Source organism: Crocodylus siamensis, unplaced genomic scaffold (genome assembly GCF_052110815.1).
Source record: "Crocodylus siamensis isolate JL-2025a unplaced genomic scaffold, ASM5211081v1 HiC_scaffold_200, whole genome shotgun sequence".
In the NCBI taxonomy this organism is placed as follows: domain Eukaryota; kingdom Metazoa; phylum Chordata; order Crocodylia; family Crocodylidae; genus Crocodylus; species Crocodylus siamensis.
Genome location: NW_028324610.1, coordinates 7,090 through 24,877, shown reverse-complemented (window position 1 = coordinate 24,877; position 17,788 = coordinate 7,090). Strand labels below are relative to the sequence as shown.

The following is a 17,788-nucleotide window of genomic DNA, read 5'->3' as shown; positions in this document are numbered from 1 at the left end:
AAATGGAGTCCACTGGCAGCCAGATCCAGCCCATGGCTGGGACTTTTCCTGCCCTTGACCTAAAGTGACCTTGAGGACGGAGCAACCTGCTGTGCAAAGTGAGAGGCAAGCGCTCCTGTTCATCTTGTTCAGTCTTAGTCTCCTTCACGGGGAATTGGGCTCCAAGCAGCAGGGAAAGTTGCTGAGGTTTCTTCTGAGGATTTAGGCATTTCCCAACTAATAACTATAATCTAACTAAATAATCCTGCCCGTTTTGGTCTACTTCATCCTTCCCTGGTAGAGCCCTGATGTTCCCCCGAGGACCCCACCACGAGGAGTAGGTGTGACTAACTCTGTATCGCTCCTGCACTCACCCGAGCAAATCACGCCCGCATCACTGTCCTGTGAGCACTGAGAGGCCCCCAGCCTGGTAACAGGGCAGTGCCACAGATGGGGCTTCAGTCCCATTACAGTGAAATGTGTCTTCCCAGACAGTGCCAGTTCCCTTCCCAAAATGCCCTCCTCGTGGAGCAGACACAGCGACGCCGCAGTCGAGCTGACGACAGAGGACGTTGGCATCGGATAAATCCCAGCGCGAGTCGCAGAGGGTGCCCCAGACACCGAGCACCTGGACCTCCACTCTCCCCGAGCACCGGGTGCTGCCGTTCACCAGCCTGAACCCTGTGAACCCTGGGGGAAGGGAGAGGGTGGGTAAGAGAGGAGATGAATAGCCCACGTGCCCGTCTACACCAAGCATGTAGAGAAGGGAAAGGGAAGTTGATTCCTTCCTCCTTGTCCTGGATGTTTTCGGTTTACCAGAAGCTGATCCCAGTCATTATTCCCTATGCAGTTAGGATGTGGACAAAGGACCCATGTAGCACCCTCCAAAATAAGGTGTATTTTTATAATACTTCAGCAGCCACAAAGTACCTGCCCATGAGTCAGGATGTACCCTGTGGTATTTTGAAGCCTAATCAGGGACAAGAGCACAGTGACCAAGATGTGAACTATCACCGGTTACCCTTTATCATCAGGCAACTATGTGCAAACAAGCAATTTCTGTGGAGCTGCTGACATGCAGTGACCCCCGCCCCCACCTTGGTTTTCCTGCAAGGCAGCTGGTTGATTTTATAGCTTTGTTGTGATACATCCTCATCTAGAGCACACATCCATAGTAGTTTAGACATTATATTGAATACTTACTAGAGCATATGACACCAACATCATTTCCATGTGTACATGATTGATCTACATATGGTGTCCTGGGGCAATAAAAGAGATGAGACTCATTCCCCACACACTGGAACTCTTCAGTCCAAACGGGCCCTTGTCCTTCTCCGAAGCGAGCTCCTCCTGGGGTGGATACAGCTGTCCCGCACTGCAACTGACTGCAGACAACACTGGCAGCCTGGAGATCAAAGTGGGAATCACAGATGCTTTCCCAGGTGTCTCCGTGTTTCATCTCCACACGTCCTACACAGGTCCCATGACCTAGAACATGAACAAAGGCAGGAGTTTTCAAAGCGCTAGTTTAGACCTGGACACCCCTCTCTGAGAGGTCTTTTATTAAGAGCCCATTGTTGGGGATGCTGCTGAGGCAGAGCAGTGCGGGCCCGGTGCTGGCAGGGGTCCGAGCAGGCCGGCCAGCCTGAGCCGAGGACCACAGCAGCCACACCTGCAGCAAACCGCAGCTCATAAAAGCTGCCCCAAGGTAGGAGCGACAGGCATATGGATTGGCTGCTGGAGCACCAGCTACCCATGTAGCACCAGCCTGGGCCCTGGGTCTGCAGGCCAGGCAGCAGTTTTGCTGGGGCAAGCCTCCTGGTGCCTAACTGCTTTGACCCTCTGCCTGGCACTGCCCACCCTGTTTTGTCATGATTTGCCCCAAGAACTCAGTTGTGCCCGAGAGTTTATTGGGGAAGGAGGCACTGCAACTTTCGTCTACACCCCATTTAGCACTTCAGATTTATTTAACTGGAAAAATCAGAGCCCCTTTTTCAGGTGTCTCCGTGTTTCATCTCCACACGTCCTACACAAGTTCGAGGCCCTCCGACCAGACGGGCTTCAACATGACCTAGAACATGAACAAAGGCAGGAGTTTTCAAAGTGCTAGTTTAGACCTGGACACCCCTCCTTGAGAGGTCTTTTATTAAGAGCCCGTTGTCGGGGATGCTGCTGAGGCAGAGCAGTGCGGGCCCGGTGCTGGCAGGGGTCCGAGCAGGCCGGCCAGCCTGAGCCGAGGACCACAGCAGCCACACCTGCAGCAAACCGCAGCTCATAAAAGCTGCCCCAAGGTAGGAGCGACAGGCATATGGATTGGCTGCTGGAGCACCAGCTACCCATGTAGCACCAGCCTGGGCCCTGGGTCTGCAGGCCAGGCAGCAGTTTTGCTGGGGCAAGCCTCCTGGTGCCTAACTGCTTTGACCCTCTGCCTGGCACTGCCCACCCTGTTTTGTCATGATTTACCCGTCCCAAGAACTCAGTTGTGCCCTTTTTCTGTAGTCTCCCCAACTAAGGGAGGCCAAAAAGGGACTTGATGGGCTGTGCCCACATGTTTTAAAGGTGCACAGATAGGCCTGGTTTCTAACCCTGTTTTTCAGCTTATTTGTGGACTTCAGCTTTGCATTTCCCTGCGGTTCTGTTTCCTAGCTCCTGACCCTGGTTTAACTCTGCTTTTGAACTTTGCCCTGTGGATTGCTGCCCAGATTGGTATTTTGCATTTGACCCCAGCAGGATCCTAACCCTGGACTGTGTCATGGACTCTGTTTCTGGATCTTTCTCTGGCTTTGGTATATGCTTCCTACTCTTTGATGCAGCTCTAGGCCCTATTTGCCCTTGGTGGCCTAAGCAATAGACCAGCCAGCTATGTCCTGGTCCATTATACCCATCTTGGTTCACAGTGAAGTGACTGGAGCACTTAGAAATAACACTGCCCTTTGAAAAAAAGAAAGGGACTAGGTAGCAATCTATATAAATGAGAAGATCTGAGGCATAGAAAGCTGATAAGGAGAAATGGGTGTAATCCAGGTTGGTCTGGCAGGGGCTGGGGGCACAGAGGGGTCTTGTGTCAGAATCAGTCAAAGTCAAGACAGATGGGGGTCAAAAGCCTAAGACAGGGTAAGCCAAGGGCTTAACCAGGATCAGAAACCAAAAGCCAGAGCTGGAGGTCAAACCATAATCAAGAGCAGAAAACCATAATGAGAGGGTGCCACAGGTCCTGCCAGGATTGGAGGCCAGAGTTGGAGCCAGGTGTCAAAACCAGAGACCTAAGGAGGAACACACGGAGGGGCAGAAGCAAGATCTTTTGCCAGTGCCTGGACAAGGAGACCACGTTGGGCTTTTAAGTGCTGGAGCAGGCGGGGCCTGTTGTCTGTGACTTCAGGGGACAGACTGCCCTGATTGCTTTACTCTGCCTCTCTGGGACCATGATGCTGCTCTAGGCTTGCTGCACGGGGTACCTGTTCAGGGGATACATGGCCCCACCCCCTGATTGAAGCTGCCTGGGTCTGGAACTGCACTCTGGCCTCATTACAAAAAAACAAGGGAAATCCTTCCAGTGATACCATCCCGAATCCTACATCAGGGCAAGTGAAAGGTCTCCCTGAACCTTGTGATTCTATGGGGCTTGTCTGGCTCCTTTCTGTACAACAACCTACCAGGGAGCATTAGGGCTAGTACTGCATCTGGCTGCCTTTGACTCCTGCAGCCTGAATGACTAGACATCCATTACAGCACATCTGTAAAGTTGTAGTGAGGCCCTGGTCTGTCACGGTACCACCCCCATGCTACACACAGATGCTAAAAAGTCAATAATAATGATACAGAGATGGCAAAAGTGGTCCGTAAATAGTTTTCTGCTCTAGTTTGATGGAAGCAAGATAATGCTTTCCTATCGTATGAGGGGAATAAACAACTCTCTGATTGACCAGCAACACAGCAGAATGTTAAACAACTTCTACAAGGGATAACAGATCTTAAGCAACAGGCTTGGAGATCCTCTATTGTAGTGTCCTAAGTGAAGTAGCTCCTGAGATCTCTGGGCTTGCAATCCCAAAAACATTGCAGAAAGGTGGAAGAACCATTGCTGTGTTAGGCCATGTGTAGATGAAATAAGGGGCATGGGTGCATGACACTTTTAAGTTGGCTAAATGCTTTTGCAGCATTTTAATGGTGTTAGTATTTGCACACCTCAGTGGCGTATTGCACCTTAATTTCAGCTGCTGTAGGAAATTCGGTAGTGTAATGCACCTGAAATGACTTGGGGTACAGTAAACAAAAACTCTTTCAAGGGTGATGAAGGATCCGGCCTTTCTCCAGGGGATCGTTGGTCCTGGCATTGACAGGGCTGCCGTTCCACCAGCAGTCCCACCAGGCCTCCCTACCCTGGCAGGGTGCAGTTTTAGTGGTCATGCCCAAGATCTGGGGCCGCCTCCTTCTCCATAGGCCCAGTCCCATACCTTCAAGTTCGTCCTGGCAGGGGAATGAGCTCAGCAGGGACATGTGCTTCCCCTGCTGGGTGGTGATGCAGTTAGTACTCCCTCCAGCTGAGAGCGGGACATTACTTGGCTTTTCCAAACCTCCAAAATGGAAATTGGTGCAGAGGGAGTGAGGAGGGTGGCACTCAGTCCATCTGCAGGTGGAGCTTGAGGAACCCCGGCAGTGGGACGTTGACCTTTAGGAACACCAGCTGCTCCACCAACGTAGGATCCAAGCAGGTGCGGTGGGGTGTCACAACATCCCCAGCAATGCTGGACACCCCCTCGCTTGGATCACTGGTCGGTGGATGTGGCGGGCCAGTAGGGGGCGCTCCTGCGTTGAGACGCCCACCTCCCTGTGCCCGACCACCTTCCAGACTCCAAATGCCTCCCTAGGGGCACCTTATGCTCGGCCGACCCCTCTCCCAGAGCACACTTGCTAGTCTGGGGGTAACGTGTCGCCACCACCCAGAGAAGAGACTGACTTGGCCCTGTGTCCTCGGGGAAACACAGGCCTAATAGTCCGACGGGTACTCGACCCGGTACAGGCACTTGGGGCACTTCCCCAAGTCAAGGGGCAAAAAGCAAAGTCTCCCTTAGTCCCCAGACCTAAGGGCTGTCTTAGGCATAATTTAGACCCACCCCTCAATAAGTCTCCCACACCAGTCAAAAAGGAGAACTTTATTGATTACAGGGGGTAGGGGAAACTAGGGTACAGGGTTGAGTAATATCTTAGAAATCCTAAAGAGCAAACAGTGTGGCTGAGGTAGCCTTTTGATTACGCATCTGAGTTACTGCCAGCTAGATATCTAATCAGATTGAGTAGCTTACTCACAAGCATCTTCCAGAGTTCTTCCATTTCCCCTCTGGAGTCTTGGGGTGAGAGAGAGAGCTAGGTCCCGATGGCAAGGCGCCTCTGTCTCCCCTGCTTTGCTGCTGCTTCACCGCATGGCCAAAGAGAGAAGCGCGAGCCTTCTCCCCCTCCCAACCTATATAGCCCCTGTGACCTCATTCACCTGGTCCAGTGGAGGTCAGGCCCAGTTGGCTGTCAGCCAACCAATTTGAAATGCATCACCTGTTACCAGGCAGATTCTAGTTCCCCAGGTAGAAACCCCCCACCCAGGTAATTGATGCAAGTCACGTAGGCAGAGGGAGCAGGTTTCCCCCCTCCCTCAGGACTGCAGCCAGTTCAAGTTACCTAAAGAGACCGGCCAGGGTGTGGTCCCCTCCGTGCTGGGCCCACCCTAATCAAATGGTTGCTGCTCAGAGATTTTAGTCACAGTGTCACAGGGCAGAGATTTTGGGCAGAAACAAGGTGGCTTTCCGCCACAGTGGACAGGACAGGTGTTGCTGGGGAACCATGGCCAGATCCTGCCACATCTGACTGTGGTTTGCCCAGTAAGCCAAGGGGTCGCAGTTCAGTGGCTCCACAACCTCAGTGAGATAGGTAGCCACTGGAGCCTTGGCGCTACATGCCCAAGGCTGGGGTCTGGTGCGTTTGCACCCCAGGATTGAAGCCATGCCCATGGCCCGCATTGGCAGTGGCTGGCATGGAGGAGACTGGCTGGTGCTGGCGCCAGTGCTGGGAGTGCTGGCACAGGAAAGTGGATCCCCCTCTTCCACACCCCCTCGCCTTTGCACTTTGGCCTCCTTGACTTTGTTCACCAGCACCTGCGTCCAGTGATCAAGGGTTTTGGGGCTGCCAGTGCACATGCTCCCCTTCACCCTCGGGTTGCACATGCCCACCATCATGTGGACCGTACTGGACCACAAGGGATCCAGCCATCTCCTGACGCCCTCCTTCAGCTGCCTCACCAGTGCCTGCACGTCTGATGACAGTGGCCTGCCCCAGCCAGGAACATTGATCCCCTGCAACTTTTCCATTTGCTTCTCCCGTTCTCTCACTAGGGGCATCACTTGGCTGAGGAGGGCATTGCCAGTGCTCAGGGTCTCAGTGGCCTTGAGGAAGGGCTTGAGGACTGTCAAGTACAAGTTAACAGCAGTGCTGCATGCATACCCTTACCTGTACCCCATACAGATTACTCGAGACCCTGACATGGGAGAAACTAACCTTGAATTGAGTATGACCCTAACTCTATGACATCAAAAAAGATATCGGTGCCTATGGCAATGAGATAAAGTAAGGCCCCAAAGTAATTAGCTCATCTAGAACTGTAAGATCAGATTAATGTACTGTGCTCACCCTCTTGTGACCAAACAGGCTCAGTACCACACAAACGAAAAGAAAGTCCCCACTTTCCTGACAGCTGGGCTGACAGAAGAGAGAAAAAGCCTGTGTTGAAACCTGAGCAGACAAAGAAGAATCCATTTGTAGTCATGATTGGCTAACACAGAGTAAAACCAGATAAGAAAAGTTATAAAAACTTTCCCCTGTCCTTTGTTTGGGGAGACTGTCTCCACCTTGGGTAGAGACACTGCTACGCAACCCAGAAGCAACTATGTAGGCCGGCCACCTACATAGACCGTCTCCTGCCACTGATATCCTCCCGGTATAACCCGAACCTGCATGCCTGTGTTCTCGTCGTTAAGCTCTCGGAAGCATTGGAAGGCTAGCAGCTCCCGATCGATCTAATCAATGCCTAACTCTGTAACCAAGACTCCAGCCTACGCTGCAAACTTTGGTAGCGTAAGTAAATAAACAACTTTTCTGTAACCACATGAGTGTAATGACCGCCTGACTCCTAGTCGCCGTTAGTACCCGCCTGCTCAAGCTTGTCGATCGTTATCTACCCACCAGGCTCTCACCAGGTCAGGACAAGGACCACCAAGATCTGGGAGATGGTGCACCACTTAGCTCTGTTCAGGGGGCCGTGGATCCCCGTCTCCCCAAGAAAGGCCATCACATGGATTGTCTTCTGGTGTTCCACCAGCCTCTTGAGCATCAGGTGTGTGGATTTCCACCGAGTCTCCACATCCTGTATGATTCTGTGCTGTGGGATGCTGAGCTCTGCCTGTTTCTCCTGCAGCATCGTGTTCCCCTTGATGCTGCAGTGGAAGTAGCCTGTCACCTTCCTGCATTTCAAAATCAGCTGGCTTGTAGCAGTACTGGTGGCGATGCCATCACCATCAGTCCTGTCCCCCTCCAAGGCATCCCTCGCTATGAGGTGCAGTCTGTGTGCCACACAGCAGATGCCAACAAAGTTGGCATCATGAACAGCCTTCACCATTTTGGCCCCATTGTCAGTGACCATGAACCCATGGGTGAGCTTGGCCTGCCCAATGAGCCACCCCTGCACCATGCAGTTCATGGCCACCATGATCTCCCTCGCCGTGTGGGACTCATCCATTACATGAGGGGTGTGGAGCACTAACTCTGATTCCCCCTCAGTCCCCAGAATTGCTTGAGCCAGCATGTTCATCATCCCTGGTTCTAGCTCCAGCTTCTCTTCTGGAAGAGGGAGGCTCACACTGAGAGGTGAAATTGGGGTGGAAGAGGTAGCAATTCCACTGCTGGTGCCCACTTCTGGACAGAGCGGAGGTGGTGCAGGTGCAGGGATGTCAGGTGCAGACACTGCTCCCACCTCCTGGTTTCCTCTGGCAGCACCGAATGTCCCGGCTGCTCGGGAATAGAGTTTGTCTGTGTTTGGGATGGGGCTGGGGGGGCTTGCAGCTCTAGCTCTCTCCTTACCCCCTCTCCCTCCCCTGCCAGAAGATGTGGCACCTGCCTTTCTGGCATATTGATCTTTCATGTGCTGCAAAAGGTCTCTGTGTGCATGTAAATCCTTTTGTCTATGATGTCTGTCTTGTTCTCCTGTGAATATCTGTTTCTATCTTGTGCTGTGAATGAAATTATTTGCGTGTGTTCCTGTGTCTCAATATATTACCCATGTCTTGCTCTTCTGTACATATCTGTCTGTCTTCTTCCGCTGTGATTTTTTTTCTATATTCTGGGTATCTGTGTATGTGCATGTGTGCATTGTGTGCATGTGTGTGCAAGCAAGCAATATGTGCCTCCCTGCACAGTGATAGATAACACTGGCTGGGAAAATGCAAGTGTCTTTTTGCAAAATTTCCAAAACAAGTTCACAAAAAAATAAGTCAAAGAAATAAATTGAATTGCAATACTACAAGTTAATAGGATAGCTAAGCTAAACTAAGTTAAGCTAAATCCTAACCACTCCTTTATAACACAAAAAAGCAGCAAAGAGGTCTCAGTAACAGCAATCCTCTCTCACACAGCTGCTGACACCGAAAGAGCTGCAAAAGGCACAGAAGGGCTGGAAACCGGGGCTTTTATACTTTTTTTAGTCCCACCCCACAGACTCTGCCATTGCTAAGGTATCCAGGGAGAAATCCTTCTCACTGGCTACCTACAGACATCAGTCTTCCCCATCAATCCACTCCCCCTCCCCCCACTCCCTCTTCTAATTGCCTCAAAATGGCTGAAGCGGCTGGGAAGCATCCGAGGCGGGTCTGAAGTGCTTCAGATGCCCCCGACCCACTCCGCACACCATTGCTGGTATCCCGCTTCGACCTGGAAGTGCTGCTTCAGACGGCAGAGCATCCAAAGCAGGTCTGGATCTGAAGTGGGATCCAAAGACTCACGCAGCCCTACTGTTCAGGTTTTGGTGGGCATATCTACACAAGATGTTTACTGTTCAGCTAATTAGCTCCACAATTAAACAAGGTATTCAATGGTAGTTTGATGTAATGAACATTTTTCTAATTTTGTAAATATACCATGCTGACACAACCTTGCCAGCAGTATGCGGATATGCAGCGGGAGGTGGTCAGGATCTTTAGAGAAGACTTGGATGGAACCCAGCCTGGCAATTAGAAAGTGGTCCAGGAGGCCTCAGGGTGCATCCCTAATGAAGTGCTGGAAGATAGTGGTGTTGTTGGTAAGCCTGATGGGCATAACTAAGTATTCAAAGTGCCTGAATAGCATCTGGAAAGCTGTCCTCCATCCATGCCACTCCTAGGCATTCTAGGTTAAAGCTCTCTAGAGGCTGAGGTTGATGAATATACAGGCCACTTGGAGTTGGTGAAGCAGAACTCAAAGTGGGGGACGTGCAATACTGGGTAAAGAAAAGCCAGCTGGTTGAGGGACCAATAGTCTACTGAGTGGCAGAGTATCCCAACTTCCTTTCTGACAAACAGGACAGGGCTCCAGGAGGTGAGGTTGGGCTCCATATGAACCTCAGGGCAGATTTCCCTACCAATACTCACAGAGGGAGGAAAATTAAGTTGCTGACATGAGTTAATATGTGCCACTGGGGTCTTTGTTCCTGCTTTCAGGTCCCCTGGGTAATCCTCATTCCAGTGCAGGGGGAGGACTTATGCATTCTTCTATTCAAGCACGTCAGCAAACTCCTGATGCTTCGGAGGCAGGCCGGATTCAGCTTTTGGAGGTGACACCACACTGGAGAGGCTGTAATTTTTGGCAAATCTTGGATTATGGGGTGGCCTGCAACCCTAGGTTTCAAGCAGTGGTGCTAGCAGTAGCTGGAATTCAGGCACAGGATCCTCCTGGCTTTTCAGCTCACCAGGAAAACCTCCAAAAACAAGGGGTAATGTGGGGAGCAGATTGCCCCAAAACATATTGACTGTTAGTGCCCAAAAATGTATAGTTCTGGAGTCACGGTCTCCCCAATCCTTGGGCCCAGATGCCAGAGCTGAGCCATTTATCAATTCAGTTCTCTCAGACTTGAGCTACATTTTTAGTAGGATTCACAGGGTGTGAGCCACAGGCTCATTCCACAAAACTGTACGTTTGCTCCAGAGTCCAGTAAGTCAGTGGGCACTGGTAATAAACTGTCTGTCCCAGGATCAGGAGGTGGGTACACTGCATAATCTGAGGAGTCTGTGGGCTGCATTAGCTGCAGGCTTTGTGGGGCGCATATGAGTTACCTGCCCGAGAGCAGGATGGGACTGCTGAAGGGGACAAAAAGAGAGAAGGAGAGAGAGGAGGTAAAGGTCTGGGCAGGGCTGAGAGGAAGAGTCCCAGCCCAAAAGAGAGACAAGGTACAGATCAGGGAGAGATGAAACTCCAGGGCCTCAGAAATAGAAGTGGAGGGGCTGGAACAAGCCCTTCTAGAAAAAGTGAGCTCTGCTGGTCTAAAATGCACTGGGATCCCTTTGCAGGAACAGTCTGTACATTCAGTTGCACTGGAAAAGCCTTTGAAGTACTGCCCTGGCCTTGCCCAGGGACTCCATGCACCTCTGAGTGCTGGGGGTTACTGTGACTCTGGGCTCCTGAGGCAGCCCCACCATGTCAGTCATATTTCAGAGATTCATAGATTGTAGAGTCGGAAGAGACCACAAAGGATCATTGTGTCCAACCCCTGCCCCTGGCAGGAAAGAAGACCGAGGTCAGATGACCCCAGCCAGCTGGCTATCCAGCCTCCTCTTGAAGACCTCCAAGTTAGGTGACAGCACCACCTCTCTTGAAAGCCCATTCCAGATTCTGGCCACCCTTACTGTAAAAAATGTCTTCCTAATGTTTAACCTGAATCTACTCTCCACTGGTTTGCACCCATTATTCCTAGTTATTCCCTGGGGTACCCTGGTAAAAAGCACATCCCCAATTACCTTCTGTCCTCCCCTGATAAATTTATAGGTGGCTACAAGGTCACCCATCAGCCATCGTTTGTACAGGCTGAAGAGATCCAGATCTCTCAACCTCTCCTTGTCAGGTCTTTCACGGAGACCACTAATCATGCGAGTGGCCCTCCTCTGAACCCTCTCCAGATCCTCCATGTCCCTCTTGAAATGTGGTGCCCAAAACTGGACACAGTACTCCAACTGCGGCCTGACTAATGCCACATAGAGGGGGAGCATCACTTCCCTTGATCTGTTGGTCATGCATTTGTTAATACACGACAAGGCGCGATTGGCTTTGTTGATGGCCTCGTTACACTGCCGACTCCTGTTCATCTTGGAGTCAACTGTGACTCCAAGATCTCTCTCAGCCTCTGCCGTTGCTGAGGAGGTCATCCCCCAGCCTATAGGTGTGTTGGGGATTCCTCCTTCCTAGGTGGAGTACCTTACATTTATCTTTGTTTAACGGCATCCTGTTTCGTTCCGCCCATTGATTTAACCTGTCCAGGTCGGCCTGGATCTCCTCCCTGCCCTCTGGTGTTTAACTTTGCCCCATAATTTGGTATCATCTGCAAACTAGGAGAGGGTGCTCACCAGACCCTCATCCAAATCGCTGATGAAGATATGATAATGATGACGATGATATGGGCAGGAGACCCATGTAGCACCCTGTAAAAGGAGGTGTGTTTCTGTAATACAACAGCTGCTAAACAGTACCTGCCCATGAGCCAGCAATTACCCTATGGTATTCTGAAGCCTAATGAGGGACATCTTAGACCACAATGAAAGTGTGAACTGCAGCTGACACGCAGTGAACCCCACCCCGCCACTCCTGTTTTCTTACAAGTTACTTGATTTTATAGCTTTTTAGTGATACGCGGTCATTTAGAGCACATATCCATAGTATTGTACACATGATGTTGAACACTTACAAGAGCATATGATGCCAACAACATTTCCATGCGAACATGATTAATCTACATAAGGTGTCTGGGGGCAGCACACAAGGTCAGACTCATTCCCCACTGTCCCAGGGGACAAAGTAATGGAAGATGCTTACAGGCAGCTCAAGATGCAGCACACCAGGGGTGGAAGGAAGAGCCCGCGCACCTATACTCTATAAATTTTACCTCTTATCTAAAAAGCTCATCAACCTTCTTTTTATTCAATTATGGCCAGCCGATGACGTCAGCATCAGACACCGGCCGGTGAAGATAAAAATGGCGGCCAATGTCGCGAAGTGGGCGGATTGTACGGGAGAGAAGCTGCAGCCACCATCAGCAGCAGAAAGGACACTCCCTAAGGGACCCACAAAGCCTGTTAAGCAGGGACAGACACTGGCAGCGCAAGGCAAAGCACCCAATGGGAGTCTGCATGGGACGGCGAGGGAGCAATGGGCACGCTGGTGAGAGGCATGGCTAGAGTGGAACCCGGAGGCAGAGCAGACCCAGGTGGGAGTGCTGGGACGACGGGGCACAGAGGAAGCCCTGCCAGGGGGAGAAGACCCCGGGAGAGCCCTGAGGGGTTTACAATCGGGGCAGGTATTGCCGCCAGGTCCAGCTGGATTGACAGGCAGATGAGAGTGTATACTGGAGGCGACGGGTCAGGGGTACAGCGAAACAACCCCAATTAGAGTCCAGGGAAGGGTAGTAGGGGGGCAAGGAGCCGCCACATCAGGGAGTGGTTTATTAGGTATTTTGTTACGTTTATTTTGGTTATCCCAGATGGAGGAGCATAGGGAAGGGTGTGAGTACCCTGAGGAGCGAGGCTGAGGAGAAGCATCGGAAGGTTTACCTTGTTTTTTGGTGTTTCCCCGAAGGAAGGGGGCAGAGGCGAGGGGGCTGAGAGGTAGGCCCACACAGGTGAATGAGGCTATATGCTGCAGGTACCTAGATGCCGAGATGGAAGGCATCATCCTCACTGAGGGGATGAGACCAACAGAGGGGCGACGCTCTGAAGGAGGCGTGAGGTTGGGGTGTAGGGGTGGTGGAGACCCATGAATGGCCGCCAGGCGAACCACGGGCCACAGAGTACACTCGACAACCAACCTCACCTACTGAGGAACAACAAGTCGTGGCAGACGAGATCAGGGTTGGTGACTCAAAGGGGAGACATCTACTTGGGCAATGACATGAGTCCGCAAGGCGCTTGACATCTACCACCAGATCGAAAAATGCCCGAGAGCGGCTATTTGAAACCTGGCGGCCACACCCACACACTGCAGCTCTTCAGTCCAAATGGGCCCTTGTCCTTCTCTGAATTGAGAACCTCCTGGGGTGGATACAGCTATTCCACACTGTAACTAAGTACAGAGGACACTGGCAGCCTTGAGATCAAAGTGGGAATCACAGATGCTTCCCAAGGTGTCTCCCTGTTTTATCTCCACACGTCCCACACAGGTCCCATTCCCTACAACCAGACAGGCTTCAATATGACCTAGAACGTCAGCAAAGGCAGGAGTTATCAAAGGGTCTGGGTACCACTGGGTAAGAGCTGGGTACTGTTCCCCTAGAGCACTTTTGGTAAGAGCTCATTGTCAAGGTGCTGATGAGGCAGACCAGCCTGGGCCCAGGGCTGTCAGGAACTCTGAGCAGCCAGGCCAGCCTCAGCCAAGTATTACAGCAGCCACACCTGCAGCAAACCCCAAGTAATGAAATCTGCTGCAGCTTAGGAGCATCAAACATCCTGACTGGCTGCTGGGAGCACTACCTATCCACGTAGCACCAGCTGGGGGTCTGGGTCTTCAGGCAAGTAGGCAGTCCTGCACCTCCTGGTTCCCAACTCTTGTTTTCAGTTTATTTCTGGACTTCTGGTTTGGATTTCACATTGGCTCTGGCTCCTTGCTCCTAATTTTGGTTTGGGTCTGTTTTTCAACTTTGCCCTCTGGATTGAACCTAAGCCTGGCCTCTGCTTCTGGACCTCCCTCTGCTTTGGTATATGGCTTGTGCCCCTTGACCAGAGCCCAGACCCCATTTGCCCTTGCTGGCCTAACTATTATACAAGACCACCTACAACTTTTCCATTACACACATCCTGATTCATAGTGAAGTGACTGGAGTAACTAGAAATAAAAGATCACTGGATATATTACGTGATATATGGGATACCAATGGGCAATGCCCAAAGAAAGACACTGGACAAAGGCAAAACTAAGAGGTGTGCTTGTGATGGGTCTGTTAGACAAAAGAATATGCTGATGGGATAAAAGATGGATGGTATGCTGACTGCAGAGAGACCAATCTGTAAGCAGAGTCAAGGGAGTGAAGCTGAAGAAAAGCATAAAAAGTGGGGAGCAAGAAAGTTAGTCATCATCATAAATCCAGACTTCAACACTTGTCTGGACTGTCCCAGCCCATGAAATGCCCTTTGGTTCTAGGAGCTGAGTGGCTGTCTTTTCTGTTGAGCAAAGTAATATCTGGGATTGGGTGAGATTATTGTACTGAATATTTCTCTCTCTCTGAATATAGAAGCTTCTAAGATTATACTTGTTGTATTAATACAGTTAGACTTTGATTTTAAGACCCTGAGCTGTCTGCATTCGTATTTCATGTTCCATTTCAGGGTTACCTGTGCTTTAGTGATCCCTAAGTGCTATCTGGGAGACAGTGGTGCTAAGAGGCACACAAGGGGGTATTAGGGCTGCTTTTGACTCCTGCGGACTGAAGACCTGGCATCTAGCACCACTTGGTCAGCTGGAAGTGGCCAGTGGCTTGACCCCAGGATAGGGTTCAAGTTCACATCTGCAGAGCTGTAGTGAGACACTGGTTGGTCTCCGTGCACCCCCATACTACATGCAGATGGTAAAGTCAGTAATAATGATGCAGAGAAGGCAAAAGTGCTCCATAAATATGTCTGTGCTGTAGGATGGATCACAAGATAAGGCTTTCTTATCACATGAGGGGAATACACATGTCTCCAACTGACCAGCAACAAGGCAGAATGGTAACCAGGGCCCACCAAGGATAACAGATCTTAAATTAGCAGGCACAGTGATCTTGCATCCAGGTGTCCTAAATGAAGGAGCTCCTGAGATCTCTGCTCCTGCAATCCCAAAAGCAGTCCAGAAGGGGGAACAGAGCTAATCCTGTGCCAGTTTTTTAAATAGCATCTGAGCTGTAAAGAGATTTCAGCTTTCACTGGTGACTCCCAATTTCAGTCTCCTTCACTTACCATCCTCGCATCTATACCCCAGTCATAGTCACACAGACGGGCCAGTCTTGTGCATGCCTCTCACAACTTACTGAAATAAATTGCTTGTTTAGTTTCCAGTGGCCCATATTCTAATCCCAGTTTCTCTCCCCATCTCCAGCCCCAGCTGCCCCCAAGGTCCCTGTTCCTCTCCTCTCCGATGTGATTCTTTTTCCTTGTGCTGTCTATTCAGATTGCTTCCTTCCTTTCAACAGCACCCGGGTGTTTTTGGAAACTAAATGCCATTTTCAGAAGTGACATAAGGTAGGGTTTCAAAGACACTGAGCCATCTAAAGATGGTGGCAGGAACCCAATGGGATTTGCCAGAAGCCATGGGAATTCAAGGCTAGGCATTTTGGAAAATGTGACTAGGAACCTTTCTGCACCTTTAGGTACATAAATACTATTTAAGAAATCAGCCCTTAGAATTTACGAAATTAAGGCCCCTGGTAAACTTTACATTTCTTTTGCAATGAACACATTAATCACATGACAAAGTAAAGCATGCCACATGTTCAGGGAATATCAGGATATGGCCAAGAAGCCACAAGTGACACATCTTTGTGGCTGGTTTGCATCCAGCCCTAAATTGAATGTCTGGCATGTCCCAGACATGGGCTGCCCCCAGACAGATTATAACAATCAGCTGTCAGCATTGGGCAGGAGCAGGAGTCTGGGATTCATCCACCTCATGCCAGATCTTGGGGATTGGACATGGGGCAGCCCTTCCCCCACCCAAGTCCTGGTTCAGGGCCTGGGGCTGCCCCCTGCACATCCTGGAGATCTTCCATGGGATTGGACATGGGGCAGCCCTTCCCCCACCCAAGTCCTGGTTCAGGACCTGGGGCTGCCCCCTGCACATCCTGGAGAGGCTCCTCCATGCTCAGGGACACATTTCAGAGTGCCTGTAGTTGTGCTGCCGGGATGTCTGCTCTGACACACTGTAATTACTGCACAATTAGAGCAGATGTGATTAACCAAGTTTGCTGGGTGCAGTGTCAATTAGCATGCTCCTGAAGCCTCAGCATCCATGTATTCAGTGCCCCAGCTCTTCAAAATGGTGGGGGAGGCGCTTTACCTAAAGCTTGTCAAATGAGCTTTATTTAAAGCCCCTCCACCACCATTTTGAAGTGAGGGACAGTGAATACACAAGATGGTGAAGGGACTTTAGTTAGAGAAACTCCCAAGAGGTGCTCTAATTAAAGCACCCGGCCCACCTCCAGACCACGTGTAAAGACACCTACTCCCCAGCTGCAAAACTGAGCAGTCATGCAATTGGGATCTGAGGAATTCTTTACCTGATCCCAAACATTATGCATCCGGTCGTGCATATATGGCATGGCATGATGCACAAGTTTGGGGTTTGGGCATAAAATCCCAAGTCACATCATATTCACATGACATTAATGTTTGCGACTTGCTCAGGGCCCAGCCCTTTCCTCTCAAAGATTTGACGTAAGGTTGAGTTTGCTGATTTCTTACCTGAACAGATGACACCGGCATCCTCAGTATGATCACAGTTATGCACACCCCATCCCTGTGGCTGCAGTCCGAGAGAGCAGACTCAGCGCCACGACAGGCAGTATAATACATCCAAATCCTTCCAGACCCTGCTCCAAAATGAGCCCATTCAGTGGCCCTGACAGCAGATCCACAGCCCAGCTGCCTACAAACAACCTCAGCATCTGTCATGTCCCACCCGTCATCACACACTGTCCCCCACTCATCCTGGTGTTTAATCTCCACTCTCCCAGCACAGGGGCTGCCTCCGTTCTCCAGCCGTAGCTCATCAGCACCTGCAACAACCGAGAAAGAGCAGGGTTACAGCGAGCCCGGAGCCCCAGCACCATTGTTTATTTGCCCTACTGGCCCGGGCAGCTTCACACCAGGATCCTGGGGTCAGACCCCTGCTCTCCTCTCAGCCCTAGTATGGGGGTCGAGGGGGGCACCTGTACACAATGTTGGCTTTTTCTAGCTAAAGATATCTTTTGGTTTTATTGGACTCTCACAATGTACCAACAATTCCCATTACTATTTTGCAAAATGCGTTTAGCACTCATAATTGGATAATGTGCTGTTATTAGTGGAAGACACTGGAGGGCACCTCATAACCATTTTACCCACCTGACCTGCTACTACGAAATTACAGCAGGGGGCAGGTTAGGAATGTAGTTTGTGATTGGCTTTGTTTTTTGGGAGGCGGGGGTTGGTTAGACTCCTCCCACCACCTCAATTTTCTGCCGTTCAGCAATGCATTTTCGGGTGCTCTCCCCTAGAAATGTACTGGCTTTGTCAGTTTTGGGGACATGGGGTGAGCCCGGTTAGCGCTTGGTTGCAGATCCACAAGTACTGCCCTGGCACAGAGGCCAGCATACAGTCCCCCCCGTCCAGGCGTTGGGATGTCGGGGCTTGGCCCCTTTGCCCATGTGCGGCGCTCTCTCGATGGCACAAATTTTCTGCCAATCAGCAAAGCATGTTCAGGTGCTCGCCCCGAGAAATGTACTGGCTTGTCAATGTTGAGGCGCGGCAGCAATTTTATTGTAGTCACTTTGGGGGTTTTTGTTTTTGGGGTGTTTTTTAGACCT

The 17,788-nt window shown here is 50.8% G+C and overlaps 1 pseudogene; it reads right to left on the bottom strand.

The window, feature by feature from the left end:
* Positions 1-450: 450 nt before the first annotated feature.
* On the bottom strand, positions 451-16,999 carry LOC149851784 (scavenger receptor cysteine-rich type 1 protein M130-like; annotated as a pseudogene).
* Positions 17,000-17,788: the final 789 nt, after the last annotated feature.